General features: G+C 29.0%; 2 protein-coding genes across 7 annotated transcripts in view; one reads left to right on the top strand and one right to left on the bottom strand.

The window, feature by feature from the left end:
• FMRFaR (FMRFamide Receptor) overlaps positions 1 to 6,959 on the bottom strand; it is a 48,561-nt gene extending 41,602 nt beyond the window's left edge. For 2 of the 5 annotated variants that reach the window (XM_029304471.2, XM_029304493.2), the window contains exon 1: positions 4,956 to 6,959. The gene's annotated coding sequence lies outside the window, so the exon portion shown is untranslated. Of the gene's footprint in view, positions 1 to 4,943 lie in introns of all 5 variants that reach the window. The other 3 variants (XM_085483022.1, XM_029304480.2, XM_029304484.2) reach the window with 3 other exon arrangements.
• The window catches only part of LOC114932290 (uncharacterized), a 73,999-nt gene that overhangs the window by 26,164 nt on the left and 23,271 nt on the right, over positions 1 to 24,564 (top strand). The gene's annotated exons all lie outside the window — the stretch shown is intronic.

Below are 24,564 nucleotides of genomic sequence, written 5' to 3'. Positions count from 1 at the left end.
AAGAAATGTTTTTAACAAAAACTGGATAAAAGAATTTACATGTAAAAAAATTTTGTATGTAGTAAAAATCTTTACACAAATATTTGTTTATATTTAACTAAATGTTGTTTTATCAAAATTTTCATAAATTTGATTTAATTTTTAAATATAAAATAATTTTATATTAAAGATTAACAAAACAATTCCTAGAAATTTTTATTGAAGAACTATATAAAAAAGTATTCTTTTTAACAAATTTTTCTCAGAGAAAATTTTATAAAATTAAATTCTAGAAACCTGACAATAAATTAGTATAATTTATACCTTATTGCGTGAATTGAAATGTGAAATAAATGCAAACAATCAAAAATAGCTACAATATTTTCACTATTTCACATTTATTGTTCGGAACGATATTATTTTAATTGTAATGCAAAACAAAAGTTGCAAATTAAATATCATTTGATCATTTATTATAATTTATTTGCTCCATAGTTCACGGTTATTTTGTCATTATCAATATTTAATTACAGTTTAACAAAAGCACAATAATCAAGTTTTCTTTAAGTAATCATTACAAAAGTTTAAAATGGCTAGATCGCGTTCAATTTACTAATGAAATTCTGAAGAGAAACGACGCACCGAACGATCATAGTAGCAACAATACAGATTAGCGTGATGAGATAAGTTTTCTTTCCTAATTTTTTGTGAAATGTTCTTTTATTATCAAGCACACAAAAGGTAAGTAAATAAGTTAATTACATGAAAAACTGGGTATATGATCCATCTTTGTTGCGTTACATTTTTTAACGCGACTTTAAGAATTTCTTGATAAAGTCAATTTTTTATGAGAAGAATGAAAGCCAATGTTTAATGAGAGAATTCACATATAATAAAAAAATGATACAAAGAATATACATTTTTTCACCATAGAAAAAGAAATTAATAATTACATGGTTCTAAATTTCGTGAATTAATATGTATACCACACAAAACATGACTCTGTGCAAATGTTTTTTTTTCAATTTTTTAGACACATAATTTTTTAGACACATATACGCAATACTGAGTACAATTTTCATTGCAAAAATTTTAAGGATTGCATTATATTATGAAGTTACTTAACATTAAAGATTTTATAATTAGAAAAAAATTAAAAAACTGCGATGCAAATTTTACGCTAGTATTTTGAAAATAAAGTCTATTTAAAAATTTTTATTTAAAATTTCGTTATCAAGATATTCAAATTTGCAAAAATTTGATAAAAGAAGCATCACATAGAATATTCTCACAGCCATAGCTCTGATCTGATAAGAATTAAATTACGAATTATAGATGATTAAAAAACTGTCGCTGCTTTGTGCGACTATATTGATCCGATCGGAAATATTGATTTGCTGTCGCATAAATGGCCCGACTCCTTACAGTTGGCTATTTACCATATATATGGTAACCAGTCTCTCAAAAGGAATAATCTAAAAGGGCGAATGAATAGTCTTTATGAACTATGAGTCCTTAGAGAATCTACTTTATTACGGTCTCTAAAGGTCAGGTGCACCGTCATTGATTATTCTTAATTACGGTGTATTAAGCGTTTTTCGTCTGCAATCTCGAATGAATGGTAGTTTAATCACAGACATTATATGAAACGTGAAAGAAAAAAAATAATTGCCGTGACAAACTGTTATGCAAGAATAAATAATATCAATGAATTAGAAATTAGTATATTATTTTAAAGGAACAGGAGAAGAACTAAGAAACGCACAAATAGGTAATAAAATTTTCTTACTGAATACATTCATTAGTTTTACTTTAATGGAGACTAAATATGCAATAATCTCCAATTTAAAAATTAATTTACAATTATAGAAAGAAGGTAATGCGTATTTGAAAAATTTGCACATATAACAATTATAAGCACAATTATGTACAATAATCACAATGATCATAATTGCTTATTAATAGTTTTACCAGCCAGTAATTAAGTCATAAATATTGATTATAGATTAATCAATTTTTTATCTTTAATCACTTAGTGATTAATATTTTAATACGAGGGCTCAGTTTTTATTTTTTATTTTTTTATCTTTAATCACTTTAGAGTGTATATTTCTTTATAAATAATAAAAATCTAACATTTTGCAACATTTTTGTTAAAATTGCAATTCAAATATTCTGAAATGCGTTGTAAATAAAAAAAGAAAGTTTAATTAATCACGTTTAACTCAAATAGCATGTTATTGAACAACTTTATATTTGCAATAAAATGTGTAGCTTCTTTTTAGCGATCGTTTTCGTCTTTTTAATTGTAAATTCGATATCTGCCATTCGTCATGTCTGCTTTAAAGCTTCGTTATTTATGTAAATAATACGTTGTATGTTTCTTTTTTCTTTCTTTGATTACATCGTTTTATGTTGCTTCATTATGCGGAGCGATCGGAATTTGAAAAACTGAAGTAAAAAACTGTAGTTTTCTTAATAAACTCGCAATTCCCCACTGTGCAACTGCATCTTACTACTCTTTTTCCGTTGCTTCATAATTTAATCTCGCTTACGACGTTTATTTCCCGAATGTCTCATTACGTCGCGCAATTTGAGATTACGATAAATCTTGTCAAAGGTCAGGGGGTTTGCAATCGTATATTTTTACAGAGAAAAAATTTTTAATATAAAAAATTGCATTTTCTCCATTCCGTTTTATTTGTTTTATAATTTATTGTATAATATATAAAATTTTTATATTTTTTAAATAGATTAATATACAGTGATATACAAAAGCAAAATAAAGAATCTTTCACAAAAGAATTATAATTTTATTTAAAAGAAATTTTATATAAGTTATCTTTGATACAGTAACTTTGGACTTTTTATTGCAATTTCATATTTTGCATTCGTGCGACACAATAAAGTGAGATATAGAAGCCAGACAATTTTTCATGATTTAGTAGTTATTTATATTTAATTTCTATATCTCAGTTTATTATATCGAATAAATGAAAGACATGAGGTCGTAAAAGTTCAATTATTGCATAAAAGACACTCTTATATAAAATTTAAAAAAAATTATAATTTATTATATTATTTTTTGTCATTTCTTTGTAGCTAATAAATTTCCTTTGTTATCAGTTAATTTAATCATTAACTTTGCTTTTGTGTATTTGTATAAATTTGTATATTAAGAAAATATAAATCAAATTTTATATAAAAATATTATTAAATGTGGCATAAAATAAAAATTTGAATATATTTGTACTATTTCATTTTATCAATTTAAATTATCTTAAATTGAATTAGCAAACCAAGTAGCAAACTGGCATCATTAAACGTTAAAACAATATCATTTTGACGTCTAATGACATCATTCGACATCAAAATGACGTACATTTATTACCTGGGTTTTCCACTTTCGATCATCGCAATTTAAATTGGAGATATTACTGACAGATTATTTAACAAAAATTTTATGCAAGACAGTTTAAAACTCTCAAATTTTAATTGTACAATGATGACTGTTTTAAAATTGAAAATATCAGTGCAAACGCACCATTACAATAGCAATAATGTATATATTGCAATGATATAATAATTGAGAAGTTCATTTTTTAACATAAAAATATTTAAATCAATTTTTGCGGAAAGCAAGAAGAAAAACAATATAATTATTAAAAATATTAATTTTGGAAATAATTTACAAAATAAAAACTTATGACATATTCTAATTCCATTATTTTCAGATAATTCAATTTAATAGTAATACGTTTATTTTTTATTAAAAATGAATTCCTCAAAATAAAGCGTCAATGCCATATTATGGTGTCAGAGTTTTGAAAAACGTTTCTCTTCCTTTAGACAGAAATTTTACTTTGGATAGAAGCGTTAGATCATATTATGCATTATCGCCCATAAACCTTGTGTATACCCTTAATTGCACAGTACATTAACCCGTCGAGATGGAAAATGGCTTCTTCTTATCTGTGAGCTTTATGATAATGCATTCTATCTTTTATATATTCTGTGTCAGTTATTTTTGGCATTACAAGATATATCTTATCATATATTAATATCACATATTGTATCATATATTTTATAATATGTTATTATAATTTTACGAAAATGTATATTTTATGAAAAAAAGTAATGGATTTTATAGGAAATTAGATAATATCATCTAAACTGTAATCACAAAATATTATATGCATATATGTATGGGCATGTAATATTAACTAATATATAGTATGGGAGTTTCTATAGCATACGTATAGTATCTAATATAAATTATCTATAATATAAATATCTGCATATATAAATTTATATTAGAGATAGCTTGTCTCGTATATCCGTTCCTTTCACGTCATCTTTTCACGTGTATTTAAATAACGGTTCAATCATCGCTTTAAAAACTTTGAATTAATCCTTAGAATCTTATAGCCACAAACTGTCAATCAAAAAAATATTATTTCCTTCTTACGTAATAACTGCTTAACATATCAAGAGAAACATACTTTTTCGCGATTTGATACAATATTATTTAAAACGAAATCATTACTTTATAAAAATTGACAATTTTATTTAGGAAAAGAAGCTTTTTTCTAGAATTATAATTACAAAGCTTTTTTGTAAATTTTCATGTATTTTTATTATTTTATTTTTTTAATATACTAGAACATATATTTCATCGTCGAAAAATAACAATCTGGATGTACGATTTGTACACGGAAACAATGTATAGAAAACAAAGTAAAATCCCTTAAATGTTGCACATTTAGCATTCAATTGTCTGAAATGTTGCTCGTAATATTATTTAATAGCCATATACTATTTGTTTGCAAGATAACTGTGCTATTTGCGTGGAGTGTCGCGAAATATTGTTTGCAGAACTATTAATAAACGAGTGTGTGTCATCCGCAGTGAACGCGACGCGACGCGCGGACCGCGATCTCGCGAAATCTCGGCCCGGGATTCACCTGTTTAATCACCTGTCGTTAGTCTTCTCGTCGGTCTCGCTGCATCTGAATTTTGTCATCGCGTCCCTCTCACCACCACGAGTTGCATAGTTGTTCGCATAAGCACGCGAGACCAATTATAAGCGTGTCACTTCCACATTGTCGGGATAAATCATAGAATTTTGTGCATCGACGGCAAGAGAGACTTGTCGAAGAATTCGCTTCGATGCACTTTTCGCGAAAATTCGAGGAATGTCTCGATAATTCCACATTTGCAGATATTATCTCGTTCACCGATGAATCACTTTGTTTTTCTCAAACAGGATTTCGTAGCGCTTCACGTGCAAATGCACGTAGCAATCGTTGAGTCGTATCACTTAATTCAATTCGGCAGACATCTCTTGCACCTTAATCAGCCAATATTTCTAAAATCCACGTTAAATTGTGGTTTGCAAATTTTTAATTTTATATTTTGATTCAGTTAACGCGTGGGTCGATTAATTCTATTAGTATCAGTTATCAGTTTTTTTTAATCCACAAGAAAGTTTCAGAGTGCACTTATACAAATTAATAATTTCCGAAGGAAATCATCCGTAAACTTGTTTTTTCATTGTTGATGTCTTATAATCTTCCTTAATGAGAATGGAAGTTTTAATAATAAAGTACGAAAGTGACTTTTTAATCTGATTCGAATGTCTCTGCAATAATCATTTTATTAATACGTTTATTTCTCCGTTCATAAGTCTTTATCTTTTGCAAATTGAAAAAAGGTAGAAATCTCTGTTATACTCGAACGATTATGTCCATTTCTTTGATCGTCTCAGATAAGATCAGGTCTTCTTTAAAAAATTCTGAATTGATTATTCTTTTAATTTCTGATCTATCTCTGTAATGATTGTAAATTTCTCGCTTCTTCGTCGATAAATCATGCCGTTTTCGCAAGAAAAAAAAACGAAAGAGAGAGATAAAACTTTACTCGAAATCAAATAAACGTCAAGTGTCGATTCACGTCATTTGATATCACTAATTCGTATCTTTACACGTTGACGATTATGATACTTTATTATTAATCACGATTGCTAGAAAGATTTTTTTTATTAATCACATCTCATATTGATCGAATTAGATTTGACTTATTTGATTAATAACTTAGCTAATAATTATATATTAATAAGCTTGATTCTTAGTTATTCTTTTAATTTGATAACCTATGTAAGCTGCTAAGTATGGTTAGCAATTTCATTAACAGTCTTGATTGATAACACTATTAATCTCGCTAGTATTGATTTTGCCCAAGACCACCGATAGTAAACTATCTTGAAACTGCTGATCACTATAGTTGTGAATTAGATCTATTAACACAAACTTGAGTATAATTATCAATTAACATTTTTTTATTGATTACGTTAATAACTTTATTGTTAATTCATTTTTGAATAATCTTCTTTCTGAGCATTAATAGTTTCCTTATTTTAATAATTACTTATTATCTTTTTATTCCTTATTTTATCGTTAACTACTCTCTTATTAATATCATTATTTTAATGACTGATGATTTTCTCAAAGATCAAGAATTTCAATAGCACTATCTCTTGCCGACTGTCACTGCTTTCTCACTTTTTTTCCGAAATCTTTCACTACGATTAGCGATGGGGGTGCGACTTTTCCCTTCCCTTGCTTTAGTAAGAGGCATTAATAGTTTCCTTATTTAAATAATTAATTTGTATTATTTATTATCTTTTTATGAATTATTTGATTGTGAACCACTCTCTTATTAATACCATTATTTTGATGATTTTCTCAAAGATCAAGAATTTCTAGTAGCACTATATCTCTTGCCGACTGTAAGTTCTTGAATTTTATGGAACTCGTGTGTTCAAAATTCCTGTCACTTTTTTTCTCACGATGTTTCCCTTCCCTCGCTTTAGCGGGAGGCGTAAGATCGACACGCGATTTCGGAGCGCTCTCGCGGCGCACTGAGTGCGTCTGGCTAGTAGAAGAGGTTCGTAGCGTCGCGGGCACGTCACGTCGCGTCGCGCCGCTGCGGAGTAGTCGCGCGAGTGCGACGAGAGTGACCCTGGCAGTGAGTGCCGCCTGCGCACTCCTCATTGTGGCCCCTGCCACTCTTGCTCTCTCCTCTCATTCTTACTCTCTTCTCGATCTTCGGCATCTTCGCGTTTCCTTCCTCCCCTTCACCGAGGCCGCGACTTCGAGTAAAATTTATCTGCAATTCCCGTTCTCCATCACGTTCACGCACACTTGGCTTAAGTCTGCTGGCCCGTTCATTGCCTGCGCCATTCATATGCGATATCGAAAGTCCCCAAACTGGATATTGTATGTATGATACAGTCTGAATTTGAAGAACACGTAAACAGGAGCTATATTCTCTGCTCCTCGTGTTTGAATTCTAAGATATGCGTTATTTGGATCCTTTGTAGGGAAAAATATTAAATAATAATAAGTTAGAAGAAGTACGAATCAGAGATGAGATTTTGATTGAGAAACGAGATTAGAATTTGAGATTATCGGATTATCAGATTGGATTTGCAGAGGGGTTTTTGTCACCCTTGAGAATTCTACTACGACCACTGTATCAGATTCCCAGGTTCTTTATATTCTTACTCTGTTTTGCATTTAGTTTTATTACGCTCAATCTATTCAGTCTGTTCTGGTATTTAACATTCTATTGATTTGTAATCTCTCTTAGATCTTTTAAATCTTGCTTTATATTTGCGCTTATTATATCCGTTAATAATTAAGTATTTTCCTTTTATGAATAATAGCCATCGTGTTTCACTTCTTTTTCTGGTTTAGTTAGATGCGTACATTTTCTTGAATCTGACTTGAATATGAAAAACCCATGAATCTGACCTTTGCCATTTGCGTGGATGTTCAACCCTATTACTTTTTTCGGTATATTCTATATCGAAAGCTATTTATCTTAAAGTCAAATCAGTCGTAAAGTAAGCCTTATTTTTTATGACCTTCTGAAAATAAATATTTAACTCGGAAATTTGATAGCACAATTTTTCATGGCGTAAACGATTGCGCGTGACCTATATTTTATAATTTATTTAATAAGTCGTTAAGGTTAATCGAATATCAATTATAATCGATATTATCGAAACGTATGTGTGCAATAGTCTGATAATAATTTAGTTGTTAAATTAAACTAATAAAGAGTTATTAGTGATATTTTGTTAAATTTGTATATATTCGTATATTTGTAGTGAAAAATGCCTGCGATATTTTTATATTATTCTTATGATTTTAAAAAAACTTGCAAGAGAGAGACTATAGAAGAAAGATTATAGACTTACAAGGAATATTAAATAAGGAAATAAAGCATATATAAAATATGAAGAAAATAATGAAAATATTTTAAAAATATATATTGTTTTATTTAAAATAATGTTATAACAGATATTGTAAGATTTTTTATTATTTGTTTCAATTCATATCCTTGGTACTAAAAACGATACTAGCTGCTGAATTTTTGTTCGCACATATATTTCTTTTTTTGATGTCATGTTCATATTTTTACTCCAAGATTTTGTTTTCGACAGTATGCCATATTTTTGTTTACACGTGTTTCTGCTTATGGGACTTTATGATACCCATTATTAATTCTAAAATATCGTCCTATTTCAGAATGTCCTTTTCTGCGAATGGCCCAAATATTTTATTGTTTTTTTTTATTTTCTCCTCCGTGCCTTATTTATATATCACATGAGGCACATTATCAAAAGTGAGCCTCTATACTATATATATGTAAATCTATATATAGCTTATTCTCTTATATATATAATTATTATTATGTTCTTTCTCTCACCTCTATCTATCTCTTCTTTATCTTTGAACTTATCTTCTTGCATAAGTAATCTTTACTTTCCTTAGCTTATTTAGCCCCGAATTTATTTTTTATTTAAAATAAATAATATTTACATAAATAATAAATCGCGCAAATATATATATTAATTTTTTCATTATAGTTTTATTTTTACTTGGGTTAAAAGTATCTTTTTGTATTAAAATTGCTTTAAATATAATTTATTTTCGAGTTTACTAAAATTCTTTTTATAGTAGGTTTACACTTATATTCGCTCATGCCCATCATTTAAACTGATAAAATCGGAGATTCCTCTCTGAATTAACACATTCGCTTATTACTTATTTTGACGGGATTTGGCCCGGAATAATAAATATAACTTTCTCTTCCCTCGGCTCTCTTTTTTCTCGTCTATCAATCTGATGACAATCTTTTCGAGGGCAGAAAATGTAACGATTATGTTTACATGGCGACGCTAATTTATCCGCATATAAATCAAAATAAAGTCCGAACATTGGGTCGGGAGAGCCGTCGCGATTTCTATGGTTAATTCCGGCTGTGATTTATCGTAGTATCTTTTGAGCGATCACGATAAACCTCGGATCGTGTACAATAAGCCACCACCATTAGATTATAAATCCTACCTCGGTATTTATCGCGGATTATTTTACGACATCGTTTAAGAATGGATATTTTTAGAACTGATATACGATCGCCGATTAATATCCTTGGTTTGATATCGAGTCCCTTCAAAATTAGCCGTATACCGAAATATCGATCCTAGTGATACAACTGCTAAATTACGGTACAGAGTGGATAGTAATGTAACGCTGTCACTCACATGGTTATAGATTGGAGTATTGGAGTATATTTAACAGGAAACTTTTGCGATTTTCCATCACAGCTATAGAAACGGAAGTATCATTCAAATATATATAAAAAAACTTAAAAGCTTTAGAATAATTATTTTTTCCTTTTGAATTTAGATACAATAAAGATGCAGTTCTTTTCTCACTTGGGTTAAATCATATTTAAGATTTTATATTGCTATAATAGATAAGCTGATAATATTTGGTTATGCTTTGAATTTCTATTCGTACAGTAAACATATTTTAAATATTCGTATAAATATAGAAATATATGGGTTTTTTGTTTCATTCTATCAAGTTAGAATCGAATTTCGAGCGCAATATTTTTTTTTATCACACGATCCACGTTCATGCAATCTTCTTTCAATTCGAAGAAGGAAACAGTTGCACCATTGATTACCGTTTTCTAACATTAATTACGTTTTGAGGAAACACAGACAGGGAAGCGATTACTGACGAATTCTGCGCGTGAAGCGGTACTGTTATATTGTTCAGGAGAATAGATTAATTGCGTCACGCCAGCGATCGATATCCGTCTATAGTCAATAGTCTCAGGAGTTCAGAGATATTATATAGCAGAGCAAAACTATACATACTCGATGAGTCTAGTTAAAGCTTGCAATGATTCAAATCACTTTTTATGCGTTTTTAAATACAATATATTGTGTGTTGTATTAAATAAATATTTAATTAAGTAAATATTTATATATATAAAATAATAAAATATCAAAGTAGAATATAAAATAATGAAATATGAGATACATTTTTTAAAATCATTTATACGTAATTTATATAATATATAATATTGATGTCTTGGATCGGTATCAAAATTTACTGTGAATTTCAGTTTATGAACGCTCGCTGATCTTATTATAATTTTTTAAATTTCGGTTACCAATGCTTGTTACGTTTTGTAAACTATTCTAATATGTACAATTGTACTTTGCCATAAATCACACGAATATTGCACAATGTTATGGAAATTATACAAGTGCGATTAGTCGTAGCAGTCGATTTTAATTGCAATCCAGTGTAACTGGCTCTAATCTGTGCAATCCTCGCAGTATTTGTTTTTCGACTTGTCCGCCCGTTATCGATTCGAAATAATATTTCGTCACAAGCTTCTCGCAATACATTCATTAACTAATGAGGCTATCGCTTGCAGAATTTGTATGGAATTAATTAGATTATTATCTCACATAATCCATTGTTTCTATATATCAACATATCATATTGCGATTATATAATATAGTTGCAATTGCGGTTTTCGGTCTGCCAAAGTTATTAAAAGTACTTATTGCTAGTAGCATGTTTGTTGCCTGAATATAAACCACGAGAAAGTTATATTTGCAACGAGTTGCAAACTGCATAATTTGCCTTAGATCATTCACGTGGAATGGCTGACGATCGTAAAAACGTTTCTTGATATTTAGAGAGTAATTAACATTTAAAATTAACGTAGGCTTCTATTCCACGCAAATCTGATTATTTTATAATTCATGTTCTAGAATTTTTAAGAATTATAAAATACGTCTTTACAGATTATTAGTCCTATTAATGTTTATTAGTAATGTTGTACATTATTGTGTGCAATTATTTTTTTATGTAATTAATTTAAAGACAGAGAGAAAGAGAGAGAAAATAAAATCATTTTTAAAAATTATAAAACTGGGTATATTTAACAAAAGAATTTAAAGTATCTAAATTTTTTTATCATAAAAGTACTTAAGGATTAAATAATTAATCACGATGAACGACTCGGATTTTTTCGGACTGCAATTTTTTTCTCTTGTTTCTATATCGAGTTTTTATTTCCAACATGATCCGACATGAGCGTCGAAAATTTTTCGCCGAATTACAGTCGGTGAGTTGTGTTTCGTTTAGAATTCTCTGCCTTTGAAAAGGTTTAGCTGCAAAAGCGAGGAAAAATTCCCTCAAAACCTATTCTTGCATCTTTGTAGGCAATTGTATTTATTACAATTCCATTATATTGCACATTCCTATTTTATCGAATCTTTTACATATCTTGATATTTTTTTTAAATAGACTGACAATAGAAATGCACAAAAAAAACACAAAGCTTTTACTACGTAATTTGACAAACCATAAAATAAGATGTACAGAAAATTAATCGTTCTAATCATATCTGGAGTGCCATTAATATCATCTGCGTGTTCTCTAGTAGTAAAATTTACTTATAGGAGATATAAATTAAACGTGTGGATGTGTTTACAAAAACGATTGTGAATGTATGTGGGTTAATGGCGAGAGCTATTAGATTGTGACGCACGCTATCTCTATTTGGTAATAACTCAACATAAAATACATTAAATTGTTTAACTATTGTTGAATTTGCAACGTATTGCTACGTTCGATTTTATTAATTTTTTAAATATAACTATCGTTTGCTATTTAGATGAATAGAAATAATTGTATTTAATCGATCCTTGTATATCATTAATTTCTATACTTACTGTTAGACATTCATATTTGAAATTTTGATTAAAAAATAAAAAAAAATTAATTTTAATATTTTATTTTTTTTTTATTTAAAATTTTTGTGAGATACACGAGGTAAATAAAATCTGAATAAAATATGTTACACAAAAATAAAAAATAACAAATAGAGATATAAAAATATAAAAATGAAATATAAATATAAAAAACTAGAAAAGTAATTAAAATATTTCTCATTTTTCTCACATTTGCTGCACATTTTGGATAATTTAAATGCATAAAACATTATAATAATGCAGAGATGACTTGAATCTACTAGTCTCTTTAGTCTAGAGAGGCTGTATATTATGGCAATATTTCATTTGTCGTTACAACAATTAGATAAATAATTGCCGAGAAATTTGGAGATTTCGGAGAATATACAATTAGAGAATATTTGAAAATGGTTACAACTAATCGGGGAGCCATCAATATTTGCCGGGATTCAAAGACACGAAGAGAAGCGTTTTTGAGTGCGCGCGGAAAAGAAGAAATATAACTGCGATATCTCTCTCTCGGCATTTGCCGAGCTTCGCAACGGAAGAATAAGCGATAGCCATAATTCACGATCTCCACGTTGAACTGTCGTCCAGTTCGTGTAATCACAATACGGATGAAAACCCGCGGGTCGATATTAATGGATCATCGAGAGAGTTCGGTAGTTGAATGAGCAAAATACTCCACTCTGTGTGAATACAGTACATAAATCATTTTCTCTATCAGAGCTGCTACAACCGCAATAATGATAATAGATATAAAAAATAATTAATAAAATTAAAAAATCTATTAATTATAAAATAATTTTAATAAATATTAAAATAATTAATAGAATTAAAATTAAGAATTAATAGAATTAAAAATATTAAATAAAATAGAAGTTAAATAAAATAGAAGTTAAATAAAATGGTAGCTATTCGAATTTTACACTCTGCTTCAAACAAAACCGATATCACTTTAGTATATCAAAATTGCATTTAAGAGTGAGATACGTGAAAATCGATTCGAAAATGTTAAGAGAGTCGAAAATGTAAGAGGAAGGTAAGAGAAATTTAAGAGAAGGCATCTTCATATAAAAGAAGCTAGATATTCTTCGCCGGAAAGGCACGTTCGTTCCTTTTCGTTCTCGCGTGTGTTAGAGGAAGATTTTCAAACATTTCTGGTTTGGAATCGTGTCGCTGTTCGCATCAGCGATTCAATCGAATTCCTCGATAGAACCTCGCGGAATTGTATTTTCTCTCGCACGGGATGAAATACCATAGATAAGTTAGAGGATTTACATCGAGGTGTTCAACTTCGGAAGGGTTACGTAACAATATATAGAAAGATGGCGGATTTCAAGCGCATATTTCTGTAAATATGCTATCTGTATGAATAGTATCGAGAACATTTTTTACATTTATTTGCATTATTTTTAAAATATTTATTTATTTTTTTAGTTAAATAAATATTATAAAATACATACATACATGCACACTCTTTTTTCTCTTTTATAAAATATATATTAAACTTGATTATTATATATATATATACTTTACCGCATGTTGTGACCTTTTTTATTTACATTTCAAGATTAAAATGCAAATAAATAGTAATTTCGTATTTAGTGTAGAATTATGGGTACATAATTATTTCGAGTTTACTCTCTCAATAATTGTCTACTGGACACAATAGTAATTAGATCTATTTGCCACGTATGTATATAATACTCTCCATTGGTTCCAACTTCTGCATGTCGCTGAATACATTCCACGTGTCGATGTGCGCACGTGGATGCGATTGTAACCTCTGAACATTTGCATAGACATTGTTCGCTTAGGCGCGCCAATTAATCGATTTCGCGCGGCGCATAGTAAGACGTGCGATAAGAATTTTCCTCCAAATTTCCAACAGTGAGATTCATTTTTTAATAAGACAGATCCTCCAAGAAGCTGTTTCAAACTTGCAAAAATTCAAGCTTTTCATTTTCACGTTGTTTTTCAACGAGTAATTTAAATAAATATTCATCCCAAGTCCCAGGATATAGAAAATTTATATGTTTTTTCGGGATTCAACAGTTTTTTTTTTACTAAATAAATATATGAATAAATATATATTATACAGACGATTCGGTCACATCATTCGCATGATATAAACGAGAAGATAAAAGATGATCCGTCAAGGACGGATGCGGAATATTATTTTAATGACGTCTGAATATCGCGCTTCTTAAATCGACGACAATAAAATAAAACAATTTCATCACGTCACGTAGTAATCCATTTAGAAACAAATATTTCCTAATTCATCAAACAGATTCTCCTCTAATTTATATTTATCAGTTGGTTGTCGAATATATATATATATATATATTTATTTTTTTTTTATTTAATATATTTTTTCAAACATTATTTAATTGGATAATTTATTTCTAAATTATTTTACATATTTATAAAATTTATTTAATGAATTCGATATTGTTAAACGTAAGGAATATATATACTTGAAAAATGTCTAAGTATATCACGTGAAAGCGTGACCATAATGACGTCGAATGAACTTATCCAATGACTTTATCGAGAATTTCTGTCATAGGCGCGTAGTGTCGAGTTTTCAATGAAAGGCAATCTGCGGTGAAATGAAGCTTGTTAAACCACTTGCGAACGCGTTAATTACATTTTGCTTTGCAGTGGTACGCAAATCAACGATCACTCGTTTCAATCACTTGCTGAATACAGAAATTCGAAATTCCATTCAAACGTATTACCTTTGAAAGCACGACTATCAATAGAATTGTATAGCTTTGCATTTATGTATGTGTGTTTTATACGACATGCACATCCATGTAATGCACGTGGCATTTACTATATTTTGACTGTGGTCCGTTTGATGTTATCAGTGCGATGTACAATATTTGAGTGCTTTGACATTTTTCTGATGATTAAATTCAAATTTACAAATGAATTTTTTGATTGTTTTTACATAAAGAAATTGACCTATGACCTAAAAAATATTTGCAAAGCCTTTTAATATAATTCATAAATAATATTTTAAAGTATTTTATTCATAAAACCTAGTGCATAATAAGAATTTGGTTGTTATTAACTTTAAAATTAAAATATTTCTATTTTTAAGAAGTATTAATGTAATAGTTTTACAAAAATTTTTATTTTCTTCTTTGTGAGAATTTTAACTTTTATTTATCATTACAATTTTATTCAATATTTGGACAAAATTCTTATTCACAGTTTCTTGCTTCCAATCACTTAATTCAACTCTCATCGTGGCGGAATCAAAGGATACAAGATAAATAACTGCTTTCTAAGTAACTTGCATGTCTATATATCATATACGTTATAACAGAAGCACCGGTACAAAGACATTAAATTTCATGAATCACTGTGTAACGTGGGATTTCGTGATGTTCTGCGGCGGAACGACATTGCTAAATTGGTTATGATGTTTCTCTGAAAGCATTCACGGATCTGACAATAAGATTTACAACATTGTCTCTAGATAGTTTATTACACAATTTCTGAATAGAGGTTGTGTTGGCATCTTAAAAAACAAAATATATGAAATAAACGAAATATCACGAACATATGTGATTCATTTTTTGTAAATTTAAATCAAGATTATATTTATAATTTATCTTTTATTTTAAGATTTAATATATTAGATTTTTTAATATAATATAATGATTTAATATAATAATATATAATATATATAATTTAATGTAACAGAGAATTTTTTAGATTCTATCAAATTCATCGACTCAATAACACAAGTTTAATTTTAAAAATATAATTTACGCAAAATTATACTTTTCAATTTCACATTTCTCTTGATTCGTAAATTTTTTCTTCTGCTCATTTTGTGTTAATAATTTCAACATCATTTGTGCATTAGTCGTGCAAAATGACGAAATAGTACATTAATTTTGTATTGTAAAAATTTAAAACGATTACCCTATTTTATTATGACCGGATAATTGCTTTAAATATGAGGGTTTTGTGGATTTTCTCGCAGTTTAAAATTATCAACTGCTGCAGAAAAATACTGATATAGTTTTTTTTTTACTGCAATTTAACTGTGTTATATATCTGGTTCGCGTAAAAAGTAGTTATGCAATAAGTCATAAAAATGCAATTGCAGTAAATATGTAAATATATACGTATATGTACTGGGAAAGTTAAGAGTTTTTCATAGCTGTTCCCGCAAATGGCGACTTATTTCCCATAGGATAATATTGGATCGTTGCAACAGAGAGAAAAGTCTGACGCTCGTCTATCATATGACGATGCTTTCAAGCTTCGTCGATGACAAACTTTATAATTGAAGGTAGCTTCTAGATGTGCACATAACCGGAAACTTTGGACCGAAAGGGAACGATGAAAAATTGTCGTTCGTATCACGTAAAAACATTTCGCGCGTCGAGTATTCAACGAGAATATCTGCTTTTCTCTCGACTCGCTCGGGGTGAATTTGGCAAGAGATACGTCCGGAAATCCGAAGAAATAAATTTGCGTCTGATGTAGACCAGATCAAGAGAAGAGATAATGAAATCGTGATATGCATTAGAAGAATATTTATATATTTAAATACATCTTTTATTTTTGTTGAAATAAATATAAATACACAGTTAATATTGAGTATTATAAAAAGTCTAAAATTAAATTGATTAAAAATAAAAAAAAATCATTTTAAGATGTTTGTATAGATTTAATTGCATAAAGAAATTGACCTATGACCTAAAAAATATTTGCGAAGCCTTTTAATATAATTCATGTATAATATTTTAAAGTATTTTATTCATAAAACCTAGTGCATAATAAGAATTTAGTTGTTATTAATTTTAAAATTAAAATATTTTTAAGAATTATTATTGTAATAGTTTTACAAAAATTTTTATTTTTTTCCTTGTGAGAATTTTAACTTTTATTTATCATTACAATTTTATTCAATATATATTTGGACAAAATTCTTATTCACAGTTTCTTGCTTCCAATCATTTAATTCAACTCGCATTGTGGCGGAATAAAAGGATACAAGATAAATAATATGCATCAGAAGAATATTTATCTATTTAATATGCATATGCATTAGAAGAATAGTTATCTATTTAAATGCATCTTTTATTTTCGTTGAAATAAATATAAATACACAGTTAATATCGAGTATTTTATAAAAAGTCTAAAATTAAATTGATTAAAAATAAAAAAAATCATTTTAAGATCGTTTGTATAGGTTTAATGTATTATTATAAATTGCGATGACGCGCGTTTATTTAATAAGTCGGAAACTTTGTTTGAAAAGCCGGCCTGTTTCAAAGTTTCGGATAAGAATTCAATTTTCGAGAGGAAGTGATAGTGTACCAAATTCAACTCGACGTAATATTTCAGCAACCGCAGTAGCTACGTAAAACTTCGAACTTTGTATATCCGCGACAACAGAATAACTCGAGAATACTCGACGGCTGAAGTTGGATGCAATTTTCGCGCGCAATAAATTGCAAATGTTTTTCTAGTTCGCGAACTTCGATGATCGATTGTCGTTCTTTGCAATATAATGCAAAGATCACTGCAGAAAATTATTTTAAGAGCAGACAAAGTTGTAAAGCATCCCCAAGTTTGTGAAAATCTCTGACATAATATCATTATCGTTATCCTTGTTTGATCCGCGTTCTACGCTGCGACTTTTTAATTATTAATATTCAATATTTGGTTGATTAAACGTTTGAAGATTTTATTGTGCTTGCATTTACATAAATAAATTTACTTAATTGCACTAAAGTATATAATTAAGCAAGAAATATGCCAAGTATTTTTATCGTGATTCAATTTTTACTGGGAACAAATAAAACTCGAATTTTCAGAAAGTAATGATTAGTAAGCGAATAATTGGAGAAATGCTCTTTATTTATTTCCTTTGTTTCTGGAACACTCTGCACGCATTGCGCATGTAGAATCGACTACTACTTATATACTTACGACTGTGTCTATGTGAATCATCGATTCGGTTAGCCAAAGTGGAGCCAGACATTCGGGTGCCGGTGGCGAAATCCATAAGTAGTGTCTGCCTTTCTTTCCACTCTGCTCACAAGGGATTTCAATTCGATACACGAAACTGTAAAATACAACAGGGGGAGATCAGAGTGTATCGATTGCATCTAAAATCTCGCGTGTAATGGTGGATTTATCGATAAAATCTACATGCACGACTACATGCTATACAAAGTCAATAACATTTTACGTAATAAAGAAGTCAATTTAAACTTAGCAAGTATGATTTTAAGATTACTCAACTATTGTAAAATGTATTTATCAAAATGGATAATATTAACGTAAAGTTTCAGTAATTTAATATACATAAAAAATGTATGTGCTATAAATGTTGTTCTTTGACCTAAATTCGTACTTAAGAGGAGATTTTTCTTTTTACGAATATATACGCGGATAAAAGATTATGCGAGATTTGATGTGATGGATGTTTCTTTATAAAAATTGATAATATTAATATTAAGTTTCAGTAATTTAATGTATAAAAATGGATACACATATTTGTGTGCTATTTATTCATACGACGCTCGTAGAAATGTAGTTCTTTGACCTAAATTCGTACTTAGGAGGAGCTTTTTCTTTTTATGAAGATATGGGTGGATAAAAAATTATGAGAGGTTTGATACGATGGATGTTTCTTTCGCGGCAGGGTACGCCTCGATGCATACCGATCGTATTCCGATGTTTTCTCTTCGGAGCTTTACATTTTTCCGCATGGCTTATTCACATTTTTCTGGAGTAAGATCGACATTCTTCATCCACACGATTCCCACGCGCGTCGTATGTCTTTTATCTATTGCTATATTCAATCTTTCAAAAAACATTAGAAAAAGAACCGTTTTTGAACACAATATAAATTGATCAAACAAGGATGATCACAAAAATGTATTCTCTTGAGTATGGTTATTTTTATCTGGTAGGATGAATACATACCTGAAAAATAATATTTCTTTTTCGATAAAGCTTTCACTATTTTTACTTCAACTATATTTTTTGTTTTATTTTTTATTATAATTATAATTTAATATCTAATATATATAAGGAGAATTTAATATACATGTTTTCACAGTTAGAGATTAATAAAAAGAAAATTGTATACGACATATGTGGAATTTTGTTTTATGCTTTGCTTTAAGTATTTTTATATCTCCATTGTTTTCTCCTTTTAAACAGATAAACCTTTTTTAGTTCTGTTATACGGTCTCTGAACAACGCGTACGCGTTTCAGTTTTATATACATATATATGTAGATATTTCTGTCCGACAAACATTTTCTTTGTCTAAGAAAAGTACGCGCGAATGAATTTTTTCTTTTCTTCTAGTGACCATAATAAAATATTAGTGAGCAAATGTACGAGCAAGTATAAAAAAAGATTATTACACGAAAAGCATATTACGTCTGATTTTATTCTCAATTACATAAAAATGCAAAATTCTTAGCAGCTTGTATATATTTAAATTAGACATTTGCATTTTGCATGTAAAACATGCGAATAAGCATTAAACATAAAAAATATTTAAAATATAATGAACAGTTTTATATCTTTACATTATATTTTTTATACATTAGTTTTATATATCTTTTATATTACATTTTCAATAGATTATACGTGTCACATTCATTACATCTCGTATACGTATTTGAATTTAGGTACAGGATGTTTCGTAATATATTTTTACATTTGTTAAGTATCCATATAAATTTAATTCAATACAGACGATTAAGTTATGTACATAAATTTATATAAAATAGTATTTGTAAAAATATTAGACAACTGATAAGATGGGAATTTTCTTGATTCATTTTCGGAGAATATGATGGATGTTAGATATCGAAATGAAATTTTCTATATGCGTCTTCCACGAATTCTTCTAAATCCGTAGGGGGAGAGAAAGACGGAGATGAGAATAGAGAGATATTAAGCTATATTTTATTCGGATAAGGGTATATTACTATCATCAATGTCGTGCCATCTGCAGTTATGCAGAACGATGTGATCGGACGAACGTTCATATAGGAATGCATCCATGTGAAATCGACGCGACCATCATATTACTTTTATTTCAGAGCTGATTCTAGTTAAGTAAAAATAATTCTCCAAAAATATTAAATTAAAATATTATAAATATCAAAAATATTAAAAATATTCTTTAAACATAAATTCTAATATAAGAAGTATTTCTGTGTCGCCAGTGAGAAGAATAAATGAAGAAATTATTGTAAACGATCCAACTGGCTTTAATAATCTTTATTAGTTCAATATAATCATAGAAATTTATTACAGACTACGTTTTGATCTTTGCTTTAGCTTAGAAACCAGTTGGGTCGTTTACAATAATTTCTTAATAAATTCTAATTATCTTAAGGAGGGATATAATATCATCTCAAGAGCATTTTAATTATCTTCAAACTAGATCAAACAATATATTGAAAATTTTTTCTTTAGAGAAATTAATTTGTGCACAATTGAATCGAGTGCCTGCGTTATTCCAATATTTTTTGTTTTATTAGACTTGTTTTTTTTGACATTTTTATGCAAATCTTAAGAATTTATGCGAAATAAAGTATTCAAATATCGATAAATATGAAGACAAAATAGGCAGGGTAGATGAGGGGAGATAAAACATTCATTTATTTGAATTGCCCCATAGCTTAGAATCAGCTCTGACCTTTACCCATATATAGAAAGTGAATAACAGGATATTGAGAGGACGAGTAAAAGCTAACTTAATAGCACTGCTACATTCTACACTAAAGTGGTATCAATTACATCTCGATATTGTGACCAGAGGATGTAACCTCTTTTCTGATGTCAAGATTTTTGTCCATGAAACAAAAGTATCATATGAATTTTAAAACGCACAATTACAATTAATCTTTTAATAATAAATCAATCAACTATCAGTTAATTAATAATATTGTGTGTGTGTGTACATGCAATTATGAATATTGTAATTAATTATTTTCTAAATTATTGCGTAATAGTGAAATTCAATATCGTATCATGTAATTAATCATTATATTTATTTTAATAATAATTTAATGAAATCTAACGATAACCTTATCGTAATTAGAGATATGTTCGCCAGCTGAAATTATTAAATATAATAATACAGTAAAAGATCCTCTTACTTCTACGTATTGTTTAATATAAAATAGTGTGCGTCTTTTGTTTTCATTTAATAATCACAATTTATCGGTTGCGCGATACAAATTACATAGATAACATATCTGTATTAATCAATATCTCATTTTACGTCACATATCCTTGTTTAATAAAATGCCTTATCATTTTTATCTCCCGTACGTACCTTTCGATATATTTCTCTTGAAGCCCTCAAAGTCAATAGCAAAGTATACTTTCGTATTCTCGGTCTAAATCACGCTCTTGTAGGGCTACTAACGGGGAGTGAATAACCAGGAAATACAATAGAATGCAATATTGAAACTGACCGCGATATTGTCACAGCTTGTCGCTGCGACAGATGCGTCTCTGGGGAGCCATGCACTCTCGCCCGCGAGATATCGATTTCGGTGTTTCCCTGGTGTGATAACGAAAGCATTTTCTCTCTGGTCCCGTGAGTTTTTCCCTTCCGCTGACGATCGCGCGGAATATCGACAGTAGACATGGGCGTCCGCAGGAATTTTTTCCAGGGAGAGGCATGATTAAATTTTCATGTTTCCTATTATATATCATGCTTCTTTCATTTTTTAAATTTAATTTTTCAATTATTTTTTATCTTAACATTTTATTATTTTATTTTCATATTTTATTATTTTATTTCAATATTTTTATCCCTAACAGCACATGTACCCTGAAGATATTCAGAGAGCATCCTGAGGATGTTCGAATGTTCTCTGGATATCCTTTGAATATCCTCTGAATATCTTTCGGACTGTTGTGCTGTGCTATTATAGGGATATTAAATAAAATTGCAGATAAATTTCAGTGTTAATTCACAAGGAGAGTAAAGGCTTAATTTTTTTTACTGATTCTCCCTTCTGCGGACGCCCATGACAGCAGACTATATCGACTTACGGAATTATAACGAGACGAAAGCGATCCGCCGCCGCGTCGCTATCGAAATTCGATATATAGTTTTAATATCGGCGGTTCGTGTGCGGCGAGAAAATTTATGTTATTTAGTCAGTCGTTACAATAGAATACTCTTGATCCAGTGCTGCAGCGGTTTTTTTTTCTTTACATCCTCGCTTCTCTTCTTTCGGCAATTCTAGTCATCTCGGCAATAACGAGTTAAATATGGATATCGGAAAACGCTCGTTTTTCGATCGTTTGACTGATGAATTATATCTTGATGTGGGCGTCTTCTCTAAATTGCTTTTACTCGAGAATTTCTTCTTAAGTAGTCTTTGCTTAAGTAATTTTAAACGATTCTATCTGTGGGGTAGAATTCAAACGGGACAGAAATCTGTCTATAATTTTATGATTTATAATAAAATTTGTGACGATATATAATAATAATAATTTTTACTATTATTAATAAAATATTGTCATTAAACTTTCTGTTTTGTATATAATACATAAATAAATATTTGATAAATCTAAAAATAGTAGTACTGACAATTGTCAACAATAAAATAAATTCCATTGTATAAAGTTGATAATATTTTTTAATTAATTGGAAAGACAGTTGTCAGTGTATATTAATTAATTGTTTTATCTCGAACGACATGAATTCGGCTTAACTTTGAAATATTACACTGAAATTCATATACTAATTTATATTAATTAGCAAGTCAAGGAATGCCTTGATTTTGCCAAACCCGAAGGGAAAAAAAATTAACTTTATACTTTTCTGCAAACTCACGATTGTTAATTACATATGGAAATTATTTTTGCTCTACATAATTTTACTTATTTGAATGAAAGAATGTTTCAACAAAATTTAATAAAAATGTACATTTGCAAAAAATAAGTTCAAAGCGAATAATAAACCATTTCTAATTGTAATTCTTATAATTCATGTAATTTTGAAATAGCTTTGCTTACATTTAGAATAGTAGAATTGAATCCTACATAGTTTTTATAAACATTATATGGCTCTAATTTCATGCTTTACAATTAACAAGTTTATACTGATGAAAATATAAGCTTAACAACTTATAATAAAATTTGTGATGATAATAATAATAATAATTTTCACTATTATTAATTAAATATTACCATTAAATATCAAATATTAAAGTCACGAAATACTAGTAAATTGTTAAACGCATTAATCACATGTTTGTGCCATAGGTATAGGAATTTAATTTATCCATAAAATATATTTTTTTAAGCTGCGTGAAATTCTCTCTGCGATAGTGTCAATCATAATGAAATTTGATCGAAAAACGAAACAGCAGCAGAAGGTGCTGTGAATGTTCCGAATAAGTCGAGCATTATCAGAAACCGATCAGGATTAAATCGAGCGACTCATACGGCGAGCAAGAAAGCAATCGATTAGCATGTCCCCCCATGCGAATTTTATCGCAAATTCTCTTCCTCGCGACCAGTCGAGACTTTGATAAATAGGATTAATGGATTCGATTGTGACGGAAAGTTGTAATTTCTGTACAAGGAAATAATGATTTTTGTAAATTTTTTCGTTAATTATTTTAGCGATCTACGCATTCGTATTGTTTCTCGCAAAATAAACATGTCATAAATTGCGAGATTGCTTTTTTATTGACAATTGAATAACACTCAACAAATCTTATTTAAACAATCATATTTGGACGAAATTCATGAAAATAAACCAGAGTTATAAACGAAAAAACAGTTGAACGCGTTGCGGATGAATAAAATATATTGCATTGAATCATCTTATTTATAATTCTATTACCTTTATGTTCGACATGTATATGTTTCGTTGGAATTTTTTTGCAAGGTTTACATCAAATATTGCGTCGCATGTTTAAACAATAAAAAATTTAATCGACAATTATTTATTTCTACAAAAAGGTTTAACGATATTCCACGATTTAATCGTAAATGATAATTGCGATGGAAATTGCATTCCAACAATTAGTCTAGATTAGATACGCAGATATACGCTAAATTGTATAAAATTGCAAGGAATCCTGTGAATTTTATTTGATTCAAGCACTCTTGTATTATTGCTTACAAATTTTATTGGTAAACGCACAACCGCATACACCCACTGATTATCAATTAGCTATACACGTAATTTATCGTGATTAATTTATAGAGCACAATCGAAGTTTCAACATTACATTAATTATACATTAATACATTAATCTATTTACAATAATTGCTAGCAATAAATTAGATTAGCCGTAATCGATGTAATTTGATCGCTCTGGTTTGTTTATTTCGTTTAACAAATTAAATTAACTCCCTTGTACTTGTGAACTTAGCAAATAACATGCAACATAATTGCACAGCATG

The sequence above is a fragment of the Nylanderia fulva genome, unplaced genomic scaffold (assembly GCF_048542155.1).
Source record: "Nylanderia fulva isolate GAGA-0341 unplaced genomic scaffold, ASM4854215v1 Scaffold23, whole genome shotgun sequence".
NCBI lineage: Eukaryota > Metazoa > Arthropoda > Insecta > Hymenoptera > Formicidae > Nylanderia > Nylanderia fulva.
The sequence above is the reverse complement of the archived record's forward strand: the minus strand, read 5'-3'. Positions and strand labels throughout refer to the sequence as shown.